Below are 24,282 nucleotides of genomic sequence, written 5' to 3' on the forward strand. Positions count from 1 at the left end.
ACTACTATTCTTAAGCGAAAAATACCTAAATGAATTCCAGCCCTAATAAAATCAAGCATTTTGAGGACAGTTCTTATATTCAAATGCTTTATGCAAGAATGAAAATTGCTATGTCTGGCTATATCTGGCATGAGATATTAAATGGGAAAATGCAAGTAAACCCTTTAAGAGATAAAAAGAACATATGCTGTTACTTGGGGCAACGGCTAAATGGCATTGCAATCCAGAAGAGCAGTCTGCTTCAACATTAGTTTAATAGAGATAAAAGTCTGGCATGAGTGAACTTATTTCACGTCTTATTGTATCTCTGGAATTTGAAGGCTGGAGATTAATAAGGAAGGGGAAAAGGAGGGATCACCAAGGAAACTTTTTCTATTCTTCTTTACGATGCCTGAATGTATGTGCAGCACAATGCAACCCTATAGGACAATTCATGTGAAGCTAGGTCAGCGCTCTGTAGTAGCTGGGAATCTGTCTTTCATGTCTGCAGTGGGTTGTACACAAGTAATTTGCAGTGCCGCAGTGATAAATAGGCCTCGGAGTTTGTTAAACCAAATACTATGGACCAGGCTGAAAGAGTTGCCATGCAACATAGATTTATGTCATAGATTTAGTTGTACAAGAAAAATCACACAAAATAACAAAATGCAAAAAGAAGGGGTGTGAAATTTTAGAAGGAAATACTGTATTTCATGTTACAGATAGGAGACTAAGGGAAATAAGACATAAAAACATAGAAGATTGGCAGCAGAAAAAGACCACTGGGTCCATCTAGTCTGCCCTTTTTAGTATTTCTCTTCTTATTATCTTAGGATAGATGTATGTTTATCCCAGGCAGGCTTAAATTCTGTTATTGTAGATTTTGCCAAACACATCTACTGGTTGTTCGTTCTAAGTATCTACTACTCTTTCAGTAAAATAATATTTTCTCAAGTTGCTTCTGATCTTTCCCCCAACTAACCTCTCACTGTGTCTCCTTGTTCTTGAGTTCAGTTTTTTTTAAAATCTAAAAACACTTCCCTCCTGAACCTTATTTAGTCATTTACCATATTTAAAGATTTCCATCATGTCCCCCCCCTTTCTCTCCTTTCCTCCACACTATACAGATTTAGGGCTGGGTTCACACTACGTATATTTCAGTCAGTATTGTGGTCCTCATATTGCAACCAAAACCAGAAGTGGACTGAATACACAGAAAGGATCTGTTCACACAATGGTGAAATTGAGTGGATGGCCAGCATTTAATGGCAAATATTTGCTGTTATTTTAAAACAACGGCTGTTATATTGAAATAATGGCCGTTATTTACTGTTATATGGCGGCCATCCACTCAATTTCACCATTGTGTGAACAGAGCCTTTCTGTGTTTTTAATCCACTCCTGGTTTTGGTTGCAATATGAGGACCACAATACTGACTGAAATATACGTAGTGTGAACCCAGCCTTAAAACTTTAAAGCAACTCTGTATACACCAACCCACCCCACCAAACTGCTAGTCCCATCCTTTTGATGAGAGTAAATCCTTACCGGTCGTGTCTTTTAAAATGTGCCTGGTGCCTTGGTTAGAGCAAAAAAATTATCTTTTAAACTTGCAGTGCTGTGGATGGTCTTTAGTGCAGATTGTGATGCAGTTTTATTTACAATATGTGATTTCATACAGAAACAAAGATATGTCAGTACTTTTAAGCATTACAAAATCTGTGATGTGAGGTTTAAAAAGGGCCATGTGGACAGTGAAAGACATTCAAATCAGTAAGAGGAGGAGTTCCGTGCAGAAATGCCCTCATTGGGCAGAGAAATTGGCTCCGATTCTTTATCTAAATCAGCATGGATTTTAGCTGTGTGGACATGCCCTAAACATAGAAAATATCCCAAAATAAGAAACATTAATTTTAACATTCCTTCTTTAACCCCTTCGCGTCAGCAATCCATATATATACGTTCCTACTGCACATACCCCGTGCGGTAGGAATGTATATATACCTTCCCACACTGACAGTGGCTTTTTGATGAGAGTGAGATCGCTGCAGAGATAGTGATCCCGCTCTCATCTGTGTCCAGCGCTGCAGGTAATGAGAGTTAGCTGCGATCCCGCAGCCGACTCTCATTAACCCCTTAAACGCTGTGATCTACAGCGATCGCGGCGTTTAAGGTGCTCAGTGACAGATCAAGCATCTGTCACTGAGTGATCGGGACCCCCGCAGCCGTGTTGCGGGGGTCCCGATCGCATGTGCTGACAGGCGGGGGTAAGCTCCTTGCCTCCGTCCTGTCAGTTCGTCAATCTATGTGTAGAGTCTGCTCTCAGGCAGGCTCTATACGTAGATCGCCGATAACACTGATCTATGCTATGCTATGGCATAGCATAAACCAGTATATGCAATCTAATGATTGCATATTTTACAGTTAATAAAAGTGTTAAAAAAATAAAAACGTGTAATAAAAAGTTTTGAAAAGTATTAAAAAAAACCCTTATAAACCCCCTCCCAATAAAAGTTTAAAAGACCCCCTTGCCCATTATAAAAATAAAAATATAAATAAATAAACAAACAAACATATTACATATCGTAGCGTGCGGAATTGTCTGATCTATTAAAATATAACATTACTGTTCCCGCACGGTGAACGGCGTAAACGGAAAAAAGAATAAAATGCACCAGGATCGCTGATTTTATCAAATTATACATCACAAAAAAATTAATAAAGAGCAATCAAAATTTTTCTGTTACACCAATATGATATAAATAAAAACTAGAGATCATGCGGCAAAAAAATTACACCCCAACCAGCCCTGTAGGTGAAAAAATAAAAGCACTATGGCTCTTAGAAGGCGAGGAGGAACATTGCATTAATTTGACCCGGACTTTTGTGCATTAAAAGGCTCTGTCTTGAACGGGTTAATATGTTTTCACCTTTGATCCTATTGTGACTCATACTGCTATCAAAACGGAGCCATACAATTTCATTATATAGGTGTCCTAGGCAGTCAGCCATTTTCCTCCTTCTCTTAGTAATCCTGTGTCTGGCTGTGAGACAGCTGGCTGCAGCCGGAGCGTCTTCCACTGTGCCGTGTGTAGTAGGATAGAGAACCCCATCCACTCAGGTGCCCGGTGATGGAAATACTTTGCCTTAAATTCTCTACAAGACTGTTTCACAGGAACATTGCTTCTGAATCCCACTGAATACTTCCCCACCTTTAGGCTATGTTCACATTATGTATCTGTGCGCCTGTATTTTTTTAAGCGGCTGGAAATGTGCGGCTGAAACTACGGCCGTGGGAAAAAATAGACATGCGGCTGAAAACATACGGCCATTTACTTGGAAATCTGGTTCAACTAAAAATAACAAATAAAATCTTTAGAAAGTGATGCAAACACCTCTGGATGCATCTGGGAAAGCAGGGAAACAGTTTACATGAATCGCTATTACCGGGGTTTGCGATCCTCTGCAGTAATGCCGATGCCTCATGGTTAATATATTTAATTAATAAAACACATTTTCGTTGTAATAAAGTCCCTTTCGTTGTTCAATAATTAAATTTAAACAAATCCATCATTTTGCAATTAAATATACTGTTAAAATAAATAAATATATAAATAAATGTATATTTATATATATATATATATATTTATTTTTTGACAGTATATTGCACAATGATGGATTCGTTTAAATCAAATTATTGAACAACGAAACTGATTTTATTACAACAAAAATGTGTTTTATTAATTAAATATTAATTAGTACAGGAAGCGCCATTAAGCCATTAATTCATATTCCCGATAAATAGAGCATTCTGTACTAATCAACACTTTACTTTAATGAAAACATCAAATGTTTTTTCTTATTATGTTATCACAATAGCATTATTAGAAGAAACATTTTGAATTATATGTGCGCTCAGCTGATTGGCTGATCGGCTCAGCGCACATATAAAGAGCCGATCCGCAGTACAGTGACTTCATTGTGCTGCGGACCAGCGAAGAGGACACATCGGGGTGAGTATACAGCTCTCCCCACCCCCTCCCCAGCACTGCACCCCTCCCAGTAAGGAAGGGGGGTCACTTAACCCCTTCCTTGCTGGGATAGGTGCAGTCTGACATCAGTCTGGCCCCCAGGGGGTTAAGGGGGATGCAATACATCCTCCCTTAACCCCTTGGGGGCCAGACTGTAAGCAGCGATCTGTAAAGATGCTGCATACTGTAAGGTGCACAACACCGCTCACAATGATGGTTGTTGTGCTCCTGTTTGTGTGTTTTTTGTGTGTTTCTCCCTTTTTGTTTTTCAGATATCGGTATCCTGTTGATTACGTCGGATTCCATGGACTACGACGATGACCAGCGGTTGTTTGGCGTTTTTTTTTTAAATAAAATGGTCAATGAGGGGTGTGGGGGTGTTTTTATTTGAATAAAAAAATTTTTTCACTTGTGTCTTGTCTTTATTTCTTTACTTTATAGACTTAGTAGTGGAAGCCGTCTAATAGATGGAATGCATTACTAAGTCGGGGCCTAGTGTTAGCCGGTATAAAATGGCTAACACTAACCCCTCATTATTACCCCAGTACCCAATGCCACCAGGGGTACTGGGAAGAGCCGGGTGCCAGTGGTCCCGGAGCATCAAAATTGGCGCTCCCGGACTGGGGCGGCAGCAGGCTGGTAATATTTAGGCTGGAGAGGGCCTAAACCAATGGCTCTTCCCACCCTGGTGTTACCAGGCTGCTGTCGCTTGGTTTTTAACCCGGCTGGTTATGAAAATCGGGGGGACCCTATGTGTTTTTTTTATTTATTATTTATTTATTTAAAAAAAAAAAACGCATAGGCTCCCCCCTATTTTTATAACCAGCCGGGTTAAAAACCAAGCGACAGCAGCCTGGTAACACCAGGGTGGGAAGAGCTATTGGTTTAGGCCCTCCCCAGCCTAAATCTTACCAGCCTGCTGCCGCCCCAGTCCAGGAGCGCCAATTTTGACGCTCCGGGACCACTGGCACCCGGCTCTTCCCAGTACCCCTGGTGGCATTGGGTACTGGGGTAATAATGGGGGCTAAGTGTTAGCCATTTTATACCGGCTAACACTAGGCCCCGACTTAGTAATGGATTCTGTCTATTAGACGGCTTCCACTACTATGTCTATAAAGCAAAGAAATAAAGACCAGACACAAGTGAAATTTTTTTTAAAATTCAAATAAAAACACCCCCACACCCCTCATTGACCATTTTATTAAAAAAAAACACAGAACAACTGCTGGTCATCGTCGTAGTCCATGGAATCCGACGTAATCCACAGGATACCGATATCTGAAAAACAAAAAGGGAGAAACACACAAAAAACACACAAACAGGAGCACAACACCCATCATTGTGAGCGGTGTTGTGCACCTTACAGTATGCAGCATCTTTACAGATCGCTGCTTACAGTCTGGCCCCCAAGGGGTTAAGGGAGGATGTATTGCATCCCCCTTAACCCCTTGGGGGCCAGACTGATGTCAGACTGCACCCATCCCAGCAAGGAAGGGGTTAAGTGACCCCCCTTCCTTACTGGGATGGGTGCAGTGCTGGGGAGGGGGTGGGGAGAGCTGTATACTCACCCCGATGTGTCCTCTTCGCTGGTCTGCAGCACAATGAAGTCACTGTGCTGCGGACTGGCTCTTTGGCTGATCGGCTGAGCGCACATATAATCAGCTGAGCGCACATATAATTCAAAATGTTTCTTCTAATAATGCTATTGTGATAACATAATTAGAAGAAACATTTGATGTTTTAATTAAAGTAAAGCGTTGATTAGTACAGAATGCTCTATATACCGGGTATATGAATTAACGGCTTAATGGAGCTTCCTGTACTAATTAATATATCACATTTTTGTTGTAATAAAATCAGTTTCGTTGTTCAATAATTTAATTCTAACGAATCCATCATTGTGCAATTAAATAGAATGTCAAAAAATAAATATATATAGAAAAATACATTTATTGATATATATTTTTTAACAGTATATTTAATTGCACAATGATGGATTCGTTAGAATTAAATTATTGAACAATGAAAGGGACTTTATTACAAAGAAAAGGTGTTTTATTAATTTAATATATTAACTATTAGAGGCATCGGCATTCGGCATTATTGCTGGCTATTTTTTAAGTTCTCCGTACGGACCGCCTGTCAATCCACGGCCGTGAATTTGCACAGTTCCAGCCGCAAACAATGGTTTTGTTCATTTTTTACGGGTCCGTTTACGATCGGGCCGTAGGCCCATACATAGTGTGCACTGTGCAGCCGTATATCGTATACTTTCCAGCGTACGCATGAACCGGAAAAATACGGCCGATGATTTACAGCCCGCAATACAGCCGTACAGATACATAGTGTGAACATAGCCTAAAGCGGTACTCCACAGCTCGGGCTGCACTGTACATGAGTGCAGACCTGTTAGATCATCTGGTAATGTTGCCCTGATGTAATAATGTCTCATGCCTGAGACATGCTGAGAAACTGTGTGGGCAAGTTTCCTTACTTTAGTTTTATCTTTCACTTACAGTTTAAGGTGTGCTTTTAAAGAGGAAATCCATGAGCAACATTATATTTAATGTAAAAGAGCATGAAAAAAATTATATTTGCAACAGAAATAAAATATTATTAAAATATTATTTATTGCCTAGATAACTTACATTTTACTTTAAAAAGCAAGGCAATAGGGGACACTAATGCACCGACTGAATTGATTGTTCTGTTCTGCATCAGCATTGTACACTAAACCCCCCTCTAGGTGGTCAGTGGTCATGCATAGATTTCCAAATGGTGCATTTACACAGAAAGATTTATCTGACAGATTTTTGAAGCCAAAGCCAGGAATGTATTTGAAAAGAGGAGAAATCTCAGTCTTTCCTTTATGACCAGTTCTCTGTTTATAGTCTGTTCCTGGCTTTGGTTTCAAAAATCTGTCAGATAAATCTGTCTCTTTAAACACACCATTAATTGGCTGCATTAAAAGTAAGTGTATTTCAGCTGCACCAACATAGAGCAAGGAAATGAAGATGCATCGCACGGGGCTATGTTTTCACAACATCTTTTTAGATGAAATAATGGTTGTTATTTTATTTTGACCGCCTTTCATAATGACCATGATCATTTTTAATGGCTAAACGAAGCAGAAAAGAAGGATATTCAGCGCAGGCTACTGTTCACACTTTCTTTATTGGTCCATAATGATAACGCGTTTCAAAGCTATCACTTCTGAGTAAGAGGCTGTTATAGCTTTGAAAAGTGTTATCATTATGGACCAATAAATAGAGTGTGAACAGTAGCCTGAGCAGAATATCCTCCTTTTCTGCTTCGTTTTGGCATTCTTTCCGGACCCCAGAGTGGTGGACGGTATTGTGATATCTGCTGCGGCCACCAATAAGGTTGTTGTGGCTCATACACAACCTTTTCAGGTGAGCAGGTCCTTTGTGAGGATTACTGTCACTTCCTACTGAGATTTATCACCCAATGAGGCGCTCTGCCTTCTTTTTCTTTGCTATAATTTTTTAATGGCTGTCATTGTCAAAAACTGGCTGTTTTTCTCATAGAAAACAATGTGTAAACATAGCCTATGTGTGTGTCTGCCTCTATATCGCTGGTGAAGAGGGATGCAGGATTCGATTATTTGGGGATGTTACCACTGACACTGATGCCACCACTTTCTCTGGCTTTATTACCGCTGCCGGAGTAGGAGCAGTCGGCTAATGATAATATACTGTACATTATTAGGGGACTGCACATTGCTCGAGTGAATGATACATCCAGTACATTTGTTTGGAAAACAGGAACAAATGGTTTTTCAATTAGCTTTGCAACATAACTATAGGGGAGAAGGGCTCCTAATAACCCTTCTATCTGATAAGAAGACATCAGCATTATAAACGGTACATGGGGACCCTGCTACGGATTAAGCATTTTCTCCTTGGAGCCTAAATGCAATTGCACTCCTATATTGCACATACATTGCATACATTGCCCCTGAAGGAATGATGTTGTGTGCCAGCAGGTTGCTGACAATGAGGCATGGTTCTGCACACTTGGCTGTCCCTGGCAGTGAGGGGAGCAAAAAGTTTTCACATTCAGTTAACATTATGCTGCCTAATAAAACAGATGGAAATGAATACATGCCTCGCTGACAGCACTGCAGATCTAGAGGCACTGGTGAAATATTGAAATCCATTTATACCTGTGTGGTCCAGAGTAGAACGTTGTAAAGTCTTCATGTGCCTCCGATAGCATTGCTTTCATAACCCTAGGAAGTTATTGTTTGAAAAATCAAGTGTTAAGATAACTCATGAAAACGACTGATGACAGCTCTCCATTAAAAGGTCGTTTGGAGCGTTCCACTCTGCCATAGTGTTAGCTGCGGATGATAGTTCTAGTGGGAAGTCTCCAACAATCATTTTTAACTGTTAAACTATTTGTGAGCTGATGAGAAGAAAATATTGTCAGTTCTGGTTTTTAATGTCTGTGAATGGAATAATCACATTTAACTTTGAAACAATAGATGAATTGCTCGGGCTGAGTCGGATTAGGGTTTTATGGTCTTTTGATGTGCATGCATTGCACAGCTGGTTTTCCTTGTTCTTTAAAAGGTGGGATAAATCATAGGCTCTCAAGGAATGATGGTGTTGTATTGGAGGATTAGTGTTTTACATTTATACTTTGTTTCAGAGACATTTGTTAAAATAATTTATGAATATCATGTTCTTTTAACTACTGGATTGGGAGTTACTGTATATAGCTATTTTTGGTGCTCTGTACAATCACATAGAAGCATATCCTAGATGTATCATGAGTATGCAAACAATAGCCCTGTACTGAATGTATCCATATTCTATTATTAGTATGTGTACTCACTGCACTTAGACTCCCCTCCTCCTGGCTGGGTTGCTGTGCTCTGTGGTGAGTCTGTCCATAAGATGGCTGACGTGGAGGAGCATGTGACCATGCCTGCCCCCCAGTGTCGACCACTGAGCCTGTATTTTCCTATGGAGGACACTAAGGGGGCGGAGTATGCTTCTCCATGTTGGCCATCTTATGAATAGACTCACCACAAAGCAGGGCAGCATGGCCTGGAGGAGGGGAGTCTGATATTAGCTCTATGAGGTACACAGGGAGCTGCTGTCAGTATATACAGGAACTACACTTACTAATATTGTTCACCTGGACAATTTTACTATAAAGTAACCACCCTTTTAAGGATAACAATGTGAAGTTAATGGAGTGACCGTTACAAAGCCCATACCTCAATCCCTAGAAAATTTGTTGGAAGAAATGAAAAAGGAAGCCTTAAAACCTGACTCAGTTCTGTGAGGAGAAATGGAGCAAAATGTCAGCTACTTGCTGTAAGAGGTTATTGAAAGGCTACCCAAAACATCTAAACCAAGTTAAAAAATGTTTAAGGCAATGCTACCAAATACTAACCACGTATATGTAATCTCCGGAGTCACTGGGAAGGCGATGAAAGAAATAAAAGCTAAAATAAAACATTGTCTCTAGTATTATTCTGACATTTCACATTCTTGAAATCTAGTAGTAATCCGGACTGGCCTAAGAGAGGGAATGTGTACATGGATTAAATGTCAGGAATTGGGAAAAACTGAGTTGTAATGAATGTGGCGAAGGTTGATGGAAATGTAACTAGTAACTAGTACACTTTAAGGTGTAGCCTACATTCATTTTAATGCAACCCGGCCAGGTAGAAACTCCTTCTGGATTTAGATACCAGCCCCTAATGCAATTCTGTATCACAGTTCGCTAAGCTTAGCTCCAGAGTGGTAGGAGGCTAATACATCTGATGACAACCATATACTACATACATACAAAACACAGGGGATCCTGCTTTCCTACCTCTCTATAGCAAACCATAGCCACAGTAGCATGGATGACATTATAATTATATAATATACTAATATACTTCTATATTATAATATAATAGTACTTGAGCAGTCTAAGCTGTAAATCGAGCACTGGAGTGATACAAGCCTGTAGTGTCAGTTTCTGTTTTTCCACCTCTCTTCCTGCACTCCTTGGTCGTTTGCAAAAAATTTGCAGATCGTTCCATGTAAACAGTCGTTCACCGATTTAACCTATGTGCGAGATAGGCTTAAGCGATCGCAAAACGGCAAAACGAAAACAAAAAAAAAATTGTTACTTCGAAATCGTTAATCGTACGAACGGGCCAATTATCACTATGTGTAAACCCAGCATTGGTTTCAGTTGTTAGGGGATTTGCAGTATATCAGGAATTGTTTAAGGAAAATCAATATTGCAGTTCATACCATAACAATTCGTTAATAAGCCCTTCTCCATAATAATAATATACTGTGTATAGTAAAGATAAAATTGCACTTACCTAATCTGGTGCGTAAAGGGAGTCTGTGAACACATTTTTGCATGAGGTGAAATAATTTTCGTCCCTAGGCATTGGATTGCTCCAAATTTTGAGTGTCCAGCTGCTGAAGAGACGCTTTTTCTTTCCTTATCTATTACCTTTCATCCTAACTGACAGTTTGACCAGGATGGAGGGGGAAAGGTTGAGAAAATCAAGCAGCGGCATTTCTTTTTTTTTTTTTTTTTATTTCTTTTCCATATAAAAGCATCAAATTACAATTGAATAGCGTCCAACAAAATATTCAATTACATCTGGATGTGAACTTCTTAATTTAGTACATCATGTAAATCCATACTCATTCTAAAACATAACATGACTCCTTAGGACGCATAAGGTACAAGCCTTTTTACCCAGAAAGAACCCAAACTCCCCCCTCCCCCCCAACAAGGAAGAAAAAAAAAAAAAAGCTGCGGCATTTCAGTGGCTGGGCTACACCTCCAGGACACTTGTATGCATCATTACGTTAACCAAACTTTATTAGCCAAAGTAGAACAAAAATTATCAAAAGCATGTGATCATTTTGCACAAGGAATGCAAGATTATGCACAGGCCATAATAATTGTCACCTGCATAGAAAATCTGTGTAAATGCCTAGAAATGTTCTCCAATTCTCCCCCAAATGCCCTGGGTAAATTTACCTCTGCTTGTTGGCACTGTGGTCTAATATAAAAATTGTGCTGACATATTCCCTAAGGGATCGGTTCATCCAGTCACAGGTAGAACAGTTCATGTACGTTATTGCACCGAAATGCTTCTAGACTAGCTTTTCAGTAACACAGTTAGCGGTTCTTCTTGCCCCCAGTATGATGGCTTGCATGCTGTTTAGCTGACTCTGCTACCAATTACATACTATGCAGTTCATCACTTCCTGTTGTATTGTAACTTGAATGTAGTATTCAACAACCAGAGAAAGGCCACCATAAAAATGGTGTAACCTTTAGGACCACCATACACAATATTTTAATCTTTAGTTTTCTGGTCTGAGTGCTTTTGTGTAGTTTAGAACCCTTGCTTATCTCCCTCAGGCTGCCGACTCCGTGCAGAGGGAGGATACCGCCTGGAGAATGCCTGGAAAACACGGATACAGCTATAAACCTGGTTATCGCTAGAAGTGCTGAAATGCGTGTCTAGAAGCAGCATGTTACCTTCTATGCAGGATATTGTCACACGTAATTAAGTAGCAGAATAGAATACCAAGCTGTATTCATTGTGGGAAACCCACCTCCAGTCCTGCCCGCACATCACTGGCCACAGGCTAAAGACTTGTATTAAAGTGACATTTTCAGACAATGTACACAATGCTCCAGGAAATGCTTCCCGACGTTACAGGTCACTTGTCTCTGTCATTTCAGGAAGAGCCTGCATGCTTTGTGATAGGGGACTGACATAGTTGTAGCTTAGAAGGCACACAGGTTATGGTTATTCTATCCAAGTATTTATCTCCTCCCATATAAACCGATAATAAGGAAAATTCTATGTGTAGTTTAGTCATTTTAATGTTACATGTCTGTTTTCTATTTGCCTAGCGTGACATAAAAATGACAGCTAATTCAGCTAATACTACTAAATTTAGCCCCAGAAAAAGCAAAACAATATGTTCATTTAACCTGTTTTCCTCGGTAAAGCAGACATCTACTTTCCATAAGTAGCATATCTATTTAAACTTTTAATGCTTTAAATGGCTGAATTTGCTTGTTTCCTCTCTGTTTTTTGTCTCTCTCTTTGGTGACCTTAGGTCTATATTACACAGCCTGATATTCCAGAGAAGCAGGCGTGGACCTGGCACTTGCTTACTAAGCCTTTTACATGGCTTGATAATCGTTAGAGATGAGCGAATTTGCCGAAGTTCGGGTTCGTATGAACCTGAACTATCGGCTTCTGATTCCCGCTGTCTGCAGCCTCCGTGAACTGGGTGGATACAGCCTTACGGACCGCCTGGAAACTGGGATACAGACATTGGTATAGGCTGTATCCCAGTTTTCCAGGCGGTCCTTAGGCTGTATCCACCCTGTTCACAGAGCCTGCAGACAGCGGGAATCATACGAACCCGAACTTTGGCAAATTCGCTCATCTCTAATAATCGTTAGCGATGTCCATGCAGCCCTTGTCTTATAAACGTTATACATACAGTACCTCTCCATGCTTCTGGTGTTCTTCTCGCTTCTGCTCGCAGCCATCGGTGGAACCTCTGAGCTGGCTGGTGAAGTGGCAGGCCGCTCAATCATTGGCCGAGGCACCGTCCCATCTCGGCCAGTCATTGGCTGAGCGGTTAGTTATTTAAGAGACCGGCTCAGAAGTTCCAGCTTTCATCGGCTGATCGTTGTCTTTATTACACAGACCAATTATTATTGCTCCATGTAATAGGGCCTTTATACTATTTTGGTTTTTATCCTTTGTCAGGTCCTGTTGGGGTGGGTGTTTAGTGTCTATACTCTGGTGGCCTAGCAGGCTAATAGGACTTTTCTGTTAGCACACACCGCTAACATCTACTTAGGATCCTATTCCACGGGCTGATGTGGGCCCGATCAATAATGTAAACGAGCGCTGATCTGCTAGATTGGCGCTTGTTTACTGGGCCTATCACATGGCCCGATAATCGTTTAGCGAGGACTGCAGGGACAATGTTACCGATGACCTTTCAACCCCTGTTTAAACACCATACCCTACCTAAACATGTTGCAGGTCTTCTCCTGCGCTCCTTCTTCCTCCCGGTCCCATGCGCAGCAGCAGCTTCGGTGCAGCCTGTCTTAGCTGACAGACTGCTCAGCCAAACACTGGCTGCGGCGGTCCTGGCCAGTGATTGGCTGAGCGGTCTGTCTGCTAAGACAGGCCGCACCGAAGCTGCTTCTGTGCGCAGGACCGATTCAGCTGATTTTTGCTTTGTAGAATAGGCCCCTACTTTTGGTACATTGGATAAGATCTAATCTCTAGTGGTCCCATGGACTACAATTCACTTTTTGAAGACTCAAAAGACAATCCTCTTCTGTCTCCCAATGGACAAGTGTCTGTTCTCCCTTGTCCAAGCCCACAAGTTTACATTGTCTGCTGATCCAGCAAATATGTATACCCTTGTGTTCAGGATTATAGATGAATATTTGGAAATCCAAAACAGATATGGGGACGTCCACCTTTTTTTAATCATAAGTAGATACTGTGGCAGCATTACTGTTGATTAAGAAGAATGAGTATGGGGCAGTACAATTCTTTAGTATTATCCATGTTCCTCTTAATGAGAAAATCATTCCTATTATGGGAATTATCTGGTTTTGTATGCCACTTTGCTGGCAGTTGTCCTAACGGCATAATAAAGTGGCATGCTCTTCAGGAAATCTTGGTCATCTATGGTTATCCTGAAAGATTTCTCCACCATTGTACTTTGTAGTCACTTATATAAGGGTAAAAATATATACTGGAACAATTAACCTGGCTCGTTTATATTGAGGATTGCCAAGCCAAGTCTTTAATTGTTGAACTACTACCTGCCATATAATTATACTTTCAGTGTATTACAAATATCATGGGTGTGTAAATTCCACAACTAATCCCAACCAGTGGTATGCATCTGTAACATAGCTCATAGTCATACCCATGGCCCATTGTATGCCTCACTCAGCTTGTGGACAACAGCTTGCCACATGGTCTATTATTGTGATGTATTTTTGGATATTCTGCTTTCCACCCACTATTGGAAAATCCTTAAAGTAGATCTGTCAGCAGTCAAACAAGGGTGTAAATAATTCCAGACTAGACGAGGCTAGTAATAATGATTCTGGGAATACCTTTTCAATAAATCTTTCCAGCACCTTTTTGTTAAAAATCAGATGAGGCTCAAGTGCCTAGGGGGTGTTCCCCAGCACAGTTAGGGCCCTATTTACATGAAATGATTATCAACCTTACTTGCCCGATTACTGGCTGTTCAGGCCGTTAATAGTTTTGTGTAACAGTGCAGGTTGAAAGTCAACAATCAGCAAACATGCACGATGTCGGCTGATTGTGGTCTTTCAACATGCCGAAACAGTAACAGTGTGCTTCGTGTCACTCTGTGTAATAGGAGTGGTGGCAGCAGACTGACTTTAATGGGTAGCCCAAACAATCTAAAGACTGTTCTAGCAGCTCCTCCCACTCCTCCCCACTTCTCCCCACTTCTCCCCCACTTGCTGTCTATACATGTAATAGCACAGACAGTAAGCGGGGAATGAGGGGGGAAGCGAGTGATAACCTGACCACTCAATTGCTGTCTTCCCCTGGCAAATCATAACATTTAAACAACCTTTAAATTAGGATTTGTTGAGCAACTGTGTGAATAGTGTCATCATTACTGTGTTAGTTGATGATGAGCCCTGAGAAGTCCCGGTTAATGTACTTTTTCTCTACTGGTTGACAGTCAAATCAGGTTGGTGGATGCAAATGTGCCATGGGATGGTCTTAAGAGGATGTGGGCTGGACCCTGCTATGCAGGGGGATGCACCCTTGGCACTTGAGACGAAGTTTCATGTTAACACAAAGGCTTTTATCTCAGTGATGGAAGGGACTATTGCAATAAAAAAGGTATGCCCAGAATCATAGTAACTAGTCCTGTCTAGCCGTTTGCATATATACATCTCTGACAGGTCCGCTTTAATGAATTCAGTACTGTCATTGATACCCAGGATGCTGCACTTTAATTATATAGTTATAAATCACCAATATGAGCTTCACCAGCTAACTTCTTTTTTTACAGTACTGTATATCTGCTGTTGTCTATCACACAGGGCTACTTATTTTCCATAGGAAAGCATATCTGACCTTTAATTTTTTCCTTGGCAGAGAGTGCAGTTTGCTGAATGTAACCTTTATTTGCTTGAACCTTGCTGTTAGGACCAGGATATGATACTCCTACATAATTGTAAAATGAGAAATTAGGTAAATGGGAAAATTTGTTGCTGACAGCTTTTCATTCCATAGTAAGTCATAGTTCCAAATGAATACGCAACATTTACATAGACTTTTTGCTTACTATGTATTAGTGTTCCAGCTTAAAGGGCAACTAGAATTGAAATGGAAGACTAGACGTACACATTAAAAATCTTACTCACTAATCATTTTTTAGATTTCTTATTTTCTTGGTGATCAGATTGACACCACCAACAATCATGCTGATACATTTGTAACATTTTTTAGAAGTTAAAGAACTTTATGAAAAGATAACAATTTGGGGTTAAGGCTATGTTCACCCAGCGTAAAAATACGGCCGTTGTTGCCATATAGCGATCATGGTGTCAGTGACAGGTTAAGCACCTGTCACTGACTGATCAAGACCCCCGCAGCATGGTCCCAATCACTTGTACCAACAGGCGGGGGTGCGCCACTTACCTCCGCTCTGTTGGATAGGCGATCTGTGCATAAAGTCTGCTCTAAGGCAGCCTCTATGCATAGATCGCCGATAACACTGATCTATGCTATGCTACGACATAGCATAGATCAGTCTATGCGATCTAATGATTGCATGTTTAACAGTAAGTTTTTTAAAAGTACTAAAAAACCCATGGTAACTTCTCCCCCAATAAAAGTTTAAAATAGATCCTTGCCCATTATAAAAATATGTAAAATAAATAAATAAACATATTACATATCGTAGTGTTAGGAATTTTCTGATCTATAAAAATATAACAATATTGTTCCCACACGGTGACCGGAGTAAACGAGAAAGAAAAAAAAAAACCCACAAGGATTGCTGATATTCCTGCAGCTCATGGCAAGTGTCCTCATGCTGTCCTGTGCACTCTGTGATTCAGCTAGAGGGGCGCAATGTCTGACACAGTAGCCAGCTATGTGTATAATTAATTTTACTGCTTATTGACTGGAATAGCGCTAACCAGCCAATAAGCATTGAGATTCACTATAGTGGGAGGGTTGAATGCTGTTCCTGCCGCCAATGTGCCCGTCTGTCATGGCAGGTGTTCTTATGCTGTTCTGTCCTACTTTCAACTATTTGCAGAAAGAATTTCACTGCTGATTGGCTGGAATACACTGCAGTTCCACCTTTGGCCACTTGGTGTGCTGTGTTAGGAAACAAGCAGAGCAGTTTGTAAACAAACAATACAAGATGTAAAAAAAAGCTATATAATTGCAGGAGAAGCTGATAGAGAAGAAAAATGGGGAGGTTTGTCTAGGTTTTGGCAATGCAGCTGGATATTTTAAATTACTTATTTATCTTGGAAAACCTCTTTAATGTAATTGTTGCTTTTTTGCCTAGAATCATATACAGATTTTTTTTTTTTGCTAATGTTTTCATTGTTTGTACATTATTATGGGAGCAGCCAGTTTACTTGAGCTGTTTTTAACAGCATTTAGATATAAGCGTAACAGCAAGTCCCATGGACATAGGCAACAGTAGACAAGAGCTGTCCTATTAACATCAATGGGAGCGGTTACTGGTAGAGATGAGCGAAATGTAGGCCTGCATCCCACTTTTTCAGCTACCGGTAATCATATGCCAAATGTTTGGGTTTGGAACTGGGGATACTTGGTCACTAGTGATGAGCGAACATCCTGATGTTGGGTTCAGATCCCAAACATGAACATAATTTTTCTTTTACGCGATCGGTTCATGTTTGTGTTTGCTGAACATTCCCGAACAAATCACAAACATACAGTAAAAGCGTATGTTTCGGCCTGCACAAATGCGTACAGATCATCAGGTGCAAGTTCAAATATGTTCAAAAATTATCGTTACACCCATTCCGATTATTAAACAAATTGTTAGTGATCGGCGAACACGAACAATTGGCGTCATGTGCATACGAACATTTACGAGCGTGTTCGCTCGTCACGATTGGTGACCTTTGCAAAGGTCATTCCACACGAAGGGGGAGGCTGAGCTGTGAACACTACCTATTGTCTTTCCTATCTGCTGATCTCACCTTTCACTGTAATGTTGTACAGATCACTTCCCAGCAGTCTCCAGTCACCTGATGACAAATTTCCTTTAAAGTGTATGCCAAGGTATAATAGATGATTGCACTGTAACTCTTTTTTTTTTTTATAGCATGCATTACTAGACGACTAGATACCTCACAGGAATAGTACATTCTGCGGATACTTTTATCTATCAGTAGACTTGTTCATTTAATTAACTTGCAGTCTGCATATCCATCATCGCTGATATTTCAGCCATAGAGCGTATTTGATGTTCGCCACGCCAGCCATTGGGTTGACAGATAAATAAGTAGTGATGTTATTGAGCCATCTGTCTATCAGAGGCAAAAGGGTAATTGCTAATTGAGTGACTGAAATGTTGTATTTCCATGTGCTGTACAAACAGGATGTGAACCCATGTTAACCCATGCATTCAGTGTCCTTGAATAGCGGCCTCCCGGACTCCACACACCCTGAATCTTATTTCACTGCCTTGAGTAACTGTCCCCAGACACAGCTGTTGCTTTATGTTCATTAAAACCATCATTTGCTGGTGTCACTCTCACTTTCTTTCACTGGGCTCTCTGCTATGGTGAAAACTGTCGCTGTTAAGTTTCAGAAGTATTCCCCTTGTTGTAACCTTACACTCTGCATAGTGTCATGAAATATGCAATGCATTCCACATGGAGACTTTTACTGTGACCTCGCATGATTCCTTTCTTGACTACCCTAGTCGAATAATCATTATTTACTAGGCAAGTGACCCCTCCTGTGCTGCAATGACTTCTGTCATCTGAAAAAAAATGATCATTGAAAAATGCTGTGAAATATAATAATTACAATTGAAGCAGGACTCAACTTACTTATAAACCACAAGATATTATATTCTGCAGAACTATGAGCTACATAAAGACTCACCTGATAACTGTGGCCGCAAACAGTCCCAATTCTATGGCCTAGATTTATCAATCCGTATAAAACTGGGGCAATTAGCCCATAGTAACCAATCAGAGCTTAGCTTGTATTTGGCCAGAGCTTTTTAAGATATGAAAGCTGAGCTATGATTGGTATTAGGGGTAAATTTTTATTTTTTATTATTTTTATTATTAGGGGCATTACTAGAAATGGCTGGGCCTGGCTCAGAGGGCCCAGTGTATTGCAGGAGTTAGCCAAGCGTCTGCTACGACGGTAGTTACACCTCTGTTCATGAGCATATATCACTGGTATGTGCGGCATTAAAGGGGTAGTGCAGTGTTTAACATTTATTCACTAAATAACACACATTACAAAGTTATACAACTTTTTAATGTGTGTTATTTAAGTGAATGGCCCCCTTTCCCGTGTTCCCCCCACCCTGAATGTGTGGTGCATTATACTTACTCAATTGCTGTCGACCCCAGCCGCCATCTTGGGTCGACAACGTCATCTTCGGGAGGCCGAAGGGATGGCATAACTATGCTCAGCCAATCGCAGCTGAGCAGCTGATGATGCGGCAGAGGGGGGCCGGCATTAGGGACTGCTGGAGCGGTCTGTCCGTCACCAAATCACCATAGCAGACAATGTAAAGTGTGTTGGGATCTGTACTTTACATTGTCTGCACTGTCAGTTTTGTTCAACCGATATTCAATGAATAGTCAATTTTTTTATGTGGCCGCATGGAGTCCCGGCCAGAGTGTATACACTCAGGCCAGGATTCCATAGGACACAATGTTATTTTAATTTTCAACAAATAGCGGCCGTGTTGCAACGGCCCTTATTTATTGAATATTTACGTTGTGTGAACTTAGCCTTTTACTGTAATATATATTATCTTTCTATCCTCCGCAATATAATATACAAATTGTAGTCACATAATCCATTTGCTGAAAGGAAATGATTACTTGTGAATTGCATAGTTATTTCATCATGGGAATTACTTGTAAAATAATCTTTCAGACTGGCAGATCTGATTATGTATGATGTATATGATGTGTATTGTCCTGGGAAAGGGGGCAAGCAGATAAGACATTTTTTCTAACTATAAATGTTATTGCACATAATTGTTTGAAGCTGTTTATATTTTTACATTCAGGTATGTGTCTTATGATATGTTATTATAGTCATAATGACTCTGGCTGAATAACCATCAAGTGTGATAAAGTATGTACATGTGAGGGCTTAAGTGTAGATAAGCGGTATATGATTTCAGTGTCATATATAGTATTCCTATTTCTATCAACAGTATTAATTATGTAGATAAAGCAAAATACTTGTATATACTATGTTACCGTAACAGATAACACACATGCTAAACTGACAAACTGAGGGAGAATTAGATGGTGAACTTGTCAGGTTCTTCAGGCTGCACAAATAGTGTGCAACATGAAACAATGAGTTAGGATTTACTGCTGTAGCATTACAGAAAAATACAGATTAAGGCTACAGTATGTTCACACTACCTAAAAAAACACGGCCGTGTTGTGAAATACGGCCGTGTTTTTTTAGGAATGTGAACCCGGCCTAAAAGATGAACTGGGAGATTTTTGTCTTTTTCCTAGCTCTTTTTGAACCTTATTTAACTGAAATGCTTCAGAGTAAGGCCTCTTGTTCCATAGGCTTGCGGACAGCACTACGGACCCATTCATTTGAATGGCCCTGTTTATATGTGTTACAGGGCTGTGATCCATTCCGCATAAAAATCGACAGGTTCTAGTAAGGTCCTACAATTACGGCCATTGGGACAACTTCTTAACTACTAGTGTGCAGCTACAGATGGCCTACTGAAAGTGTGAAAGAGGCCCAAGTTATAGCATGTAATAAGGGAGCCTGTGTCTCTTCAATGTTGCCTGTGGTTAAGGCATCTTCCTTTTAATAATACCAGTCCACCTTGTGAGCCTCAAAGATAACCTCAAGAAAAAAAAAACTAATAAGGCAAGGTTTCATTGTTAGTGTGGTTTAAAAAAAAGACACATGTCCATCAAGTTCAATCAAGGAGGAGATGGGTGAAGGGGGGGGGGGGATGGATGATGGGTAGGTTAATACAAATGTATTAAGTTCACGATTTTGCTGGATCCATTTTTAAATGTTTAATTTTAATGTATAGAAAAAGTGGTCAACCATGTTTCTATGTATGCTAAAAATACGCCAAAACAGATACTTATGAAAAAAAATAATTTAATTCAATGGAAAGCAGAACCTGACATGGCATAAAACTGTAACCATTTTTTCTCATAAAACAAATATGTTAAATGGACAGCAAAAATGTAGTGTGAACCTAGCCTAACAAAAATATATTAAGATTTGCTGGAAAAAATTAAGGCTACCTCCAGTTGTAGTGGCAAATGCTGTAGTACACCTTAGTGCGTAAACAGGAGATGTGCGTCTGATAACAATGCACTTAAATGGCTGCATGAACAATACAGTGGTCATTTGTGTGACCTGTCTGTGCATTTGATCTGCCTTGTACAGGCACTGCAAGTGAGCATCCCTCTCACTGATCGGTGCTTGTTTTTGTCCGTAAATGGCCAAAAAAACAGCCACCAATCCTCATGCACTAGGCAGATCTGAGTGCATGGAGGCTGTCCAGAGGCACATGGCAGATAAGATTTGCCCATATCCCTTCTGAGGACTGTGTGGGCTTAAAATCAGTTTGTGATATTTTTATTTCTTATAAATGATGCATTTTAGGGTTTATTTCTTCTGATCATATAAAAACATGCAAATGACAACCAGTTTAATAATGTCGTAATTCTATCATTGCAATTCAGAACAGAAAATGTCCTTTACATTGCAGCCCTATTGACCTTTGTTAATTTGTTTCCATCCAAGTCCAAATTACTAAACCGTGGTCCACAATATATACTCTAATTAGTGATCGTAGCAGAAAATGGAAGGAATGAATGTGTCTGGAAAGAAAGTTAAACCCATTATTGGGGTTATTTTCATCTCAATGACTGAATGGGCAACTGGGAACTACTGTTTGACATAGCATTCAGCCCCAACAGTAGAGCTTTGTTTCCAGGGCTCCCTATTTGAAATACAAATTTACCAAGTTTGCAAAGAGCTAATGTAAAGTTCACTGAGATTGCTGTTGCATGAGGCTATGGTGATATAAAATAACAGTAGAAATCTGATGATGTCAGACCCTAAATAAAACTTGCTTTGTGTATGTTTTGTTTAAAACAACAAATGACACTCTCAGCCCCAGGGTGCCTATTTTGCGGGGCAATTTTCGACAACTGTTTAGTAAATCTTTAAAGTAGGATTTTATTTCTTCACGCTTCATGGACAGTTGCTAAGTATCTGCTTTCACTGTTCTTTTTATTTTTTTATCTTGGATAATGAACAAAAAACAGGACAATTTACTAACTGCTTTATGCTGACTAAAGAAAACTCACGCAATGATAGGATGTTACATGCAGGAAATATAATCCTAGTATAATAGAAGATACCAAGGCATTCAGTGACTGTATTAACACAAGAATCCAAAGACTATGGACAGATAGATGAAGATCTTGTTGTATAGTACTGTAGGTATTGTTTTTATAATTAAAACTGTGTAAAAGTGTAAAACCTTATATGTGTGAGTGATAAAAGATATGTGTGAATACATTTTATACCCTGCTCTGATTTTTAATTAACCCCTGCCTTCATGCTGCGGGATTTATTAAGAGGCGCATATACACAGATATATAGTGATGAGCGAGCATGCTCGTCCAAGCTTGGTACTCGTTCAAGTATTAGGGTACTCCTGGTGCTCGATGCTCGGAAGAGCATCTCGCGATACTCGAGAAAATGGCATCATCCTTTTCCTGCAAGTTTGGGCGCCAATAAACATGCAGGAGACTCTTTGGTACATCATGCGATGACGTGGGACCCATACATGTCGATAGCAGTGATTGGTTGGCTAGATCAGATGACCCTGGCATAAAGGAATCTGGGCCGGCTCGGCTCACATGCATGCTTGAAGAGATTAGGGACAGAGCTGCTGCTTGTCAGGGAGAGAGTTAGGGAAGGAATTAGCATTCCTGTAGGCAGGGATACTATAGAAAGAACCCAACAGCTCTTGTAAGGGCTTAAAATGTTTATTTTTTTTGGAGTACTCCAGACTGCTGGCTGGGACTTGCAGTGCAGCTACCACAATCTTAGCTGCACACTGTGGTGATCGGCTGCTGGCAGAAAGGGGACAGCAGGTGTTGCATACAGAGCCCAAAGAAGTCCTCATTTCTATTATTTTTTTGTGGCTGGTGCTGCTGCTGCTGTTGTACACTGTATTGCTTTCGGGGTATTTGCCCCTCATCAGTGTGGAGCAGGATTCTGGCTGGTTGGGGCAATGACAAATCAACCAACAAAACACAGTAATGACTGAACTCAAGGAGATCAGTGAAAAAATTCCAATGAAGTACTCAATCAAGAGTCTCCACTGATGCCCCTAAAAATTAAAATATGCAAAACAAGAGTCTGTGGAGCCTCCACAGACTCTTGTTTTGCATAGCAGGGAAGAGCACCCACAAAGTGCTGAAAGACTGTGTTCTCTGGCATTTTTAATAATGTTAATGCAATATGGGAACACCACATAACACTCACCCCTCCACACTCCAGTCTGTATGGCTTGGTATCTTCCTCTTCACTGCAGCCTCTAGTGATCATGAAATGGTGATCTGTGCAAGGCACGACTGAGGAGAAGAACAACTGTCATTTTGTCAGGTGTTCTGTTCCTCTACAGTAAACAGTGATCTAACCCCCCAGTGTGCATCCCCACATATCTCTTTCCTTGCTGGGCCAGGAGCAGTGCACTCAGCCCAGGGAGTGGGGGACAGTTTCAGCCCCTAAAAGAGTGGTTGAACTGCTTCCTGGGAGACTTTGCCTTCTGTTCAGAGAGCATGGGGGAAAGGGGCAGTAAGCAGGGACCTGTATGGTCTGTATTATGCTGGGGCCATATTCTTTTCAGTAACAGCAGCAGAGAACCTTCAGCATTACCATGGCAGCAAGACCTCTGCTCTCACAGCTGGAAGGATCGGAGCTCAATACAGTCCTGGCAGCGTAATCCCTTCACAGGTTATAAAGAACTACCTCCGAACACCGTGGGTGTCAGCTGCTTTCTATAGCAAACACCCGCTGCTAATGATAGACCTCATCGATCAGGCTAATGTTAGTGACTAGCTGTCAAAACTAGTACGTTTGCTTCTGCACAGAACAATCCTTCATTTCATGAATGTAATGTAATTGACATAAACTACAATACCAGGCAGTAACAATGCTGTTTTTGGATAAAATTAAGTTTCATTTTCTGACACTGGACAACTCCTTTAAAAAGTATTCTCAATTAAAATAAATCTCCACTTACTGTACATCTGGATTATATAAAGCTGTTAATGTTATTTTACTATTGTTTAACCTCTCTTCAGATAGCTAAAAGGACTGTATCATGAGAAACGTACCTACATTATTCTTAACATTATTCTTAAATCCGTTTTATGCTAAACATTGGTGATCCCCCCCTTCATTTTTTTATATTTAAAAAAAATTCTAAAATCTTGTAGTTTTCATTCTGGCTGCTATACCTCATAATAAGCTTATACTTACTGTAGGGAAAACTTCTCAGGGGTCCTCTCATCATCATAGGCAGGATTACAGTGTGGGACTATGTTCCCACAATGTCTTTTTTGGCTGTTTGAGTCCAAATATTGGCTGTTATTTCATAATAACGTCCGTATTGTAATAATAAAATACTAAATAATTCTATATATATGTGATGCTAAAATGAAAACTGTTTTCTGGAGGACTTGAAATGGTTTACTTAAAGTATGATGCAAACAGCAATATTCAGCAATTTCATTGTAAGCTAGAAAGGTGAAGCAGGCATGTCTGGCATTTGCTGAATTCCTAGCACACAATTACAAGTTATATAATGTCTAGTTGGTTGGTGTAAGCTACACTATTTAGATGGAAGGAATAAATGTGGGGTATGAAACTGGAACATATCATTCTGTCAGGAG

General features: G+C 40.3%; 1 protein-coding gene across 4 annotated transcripts in view; it reads left to right on the forward strand.

Annotated features, from left to right (window-relative positions):
* Nucleotides 1-24,282, forward strand: part of THSD4 (thrombospondin type 1 domain containing 4) — a 527,908-nt gene that overhangs the window by 66,676 nt on the left and 436,950 nt on the right. The window lies entirely within an intron of this gene.

This window comes from Dendropsophus ebraccatus, chromosome 1, assembly GCF_027789765.1.
Source record: "Dendropsophus ebraccatus isolate aDenEbr1 chromosome 1, aDenEbr1.pat, whole genome shotgun sequence".
Taxonomy (NCBI): domain Eukaryota; kingdom Metazoa; phylum Chordata; class Amphibia; order Anura; family Hylidae; genus Dendropsophus; species Dendropsophus ebraccatus.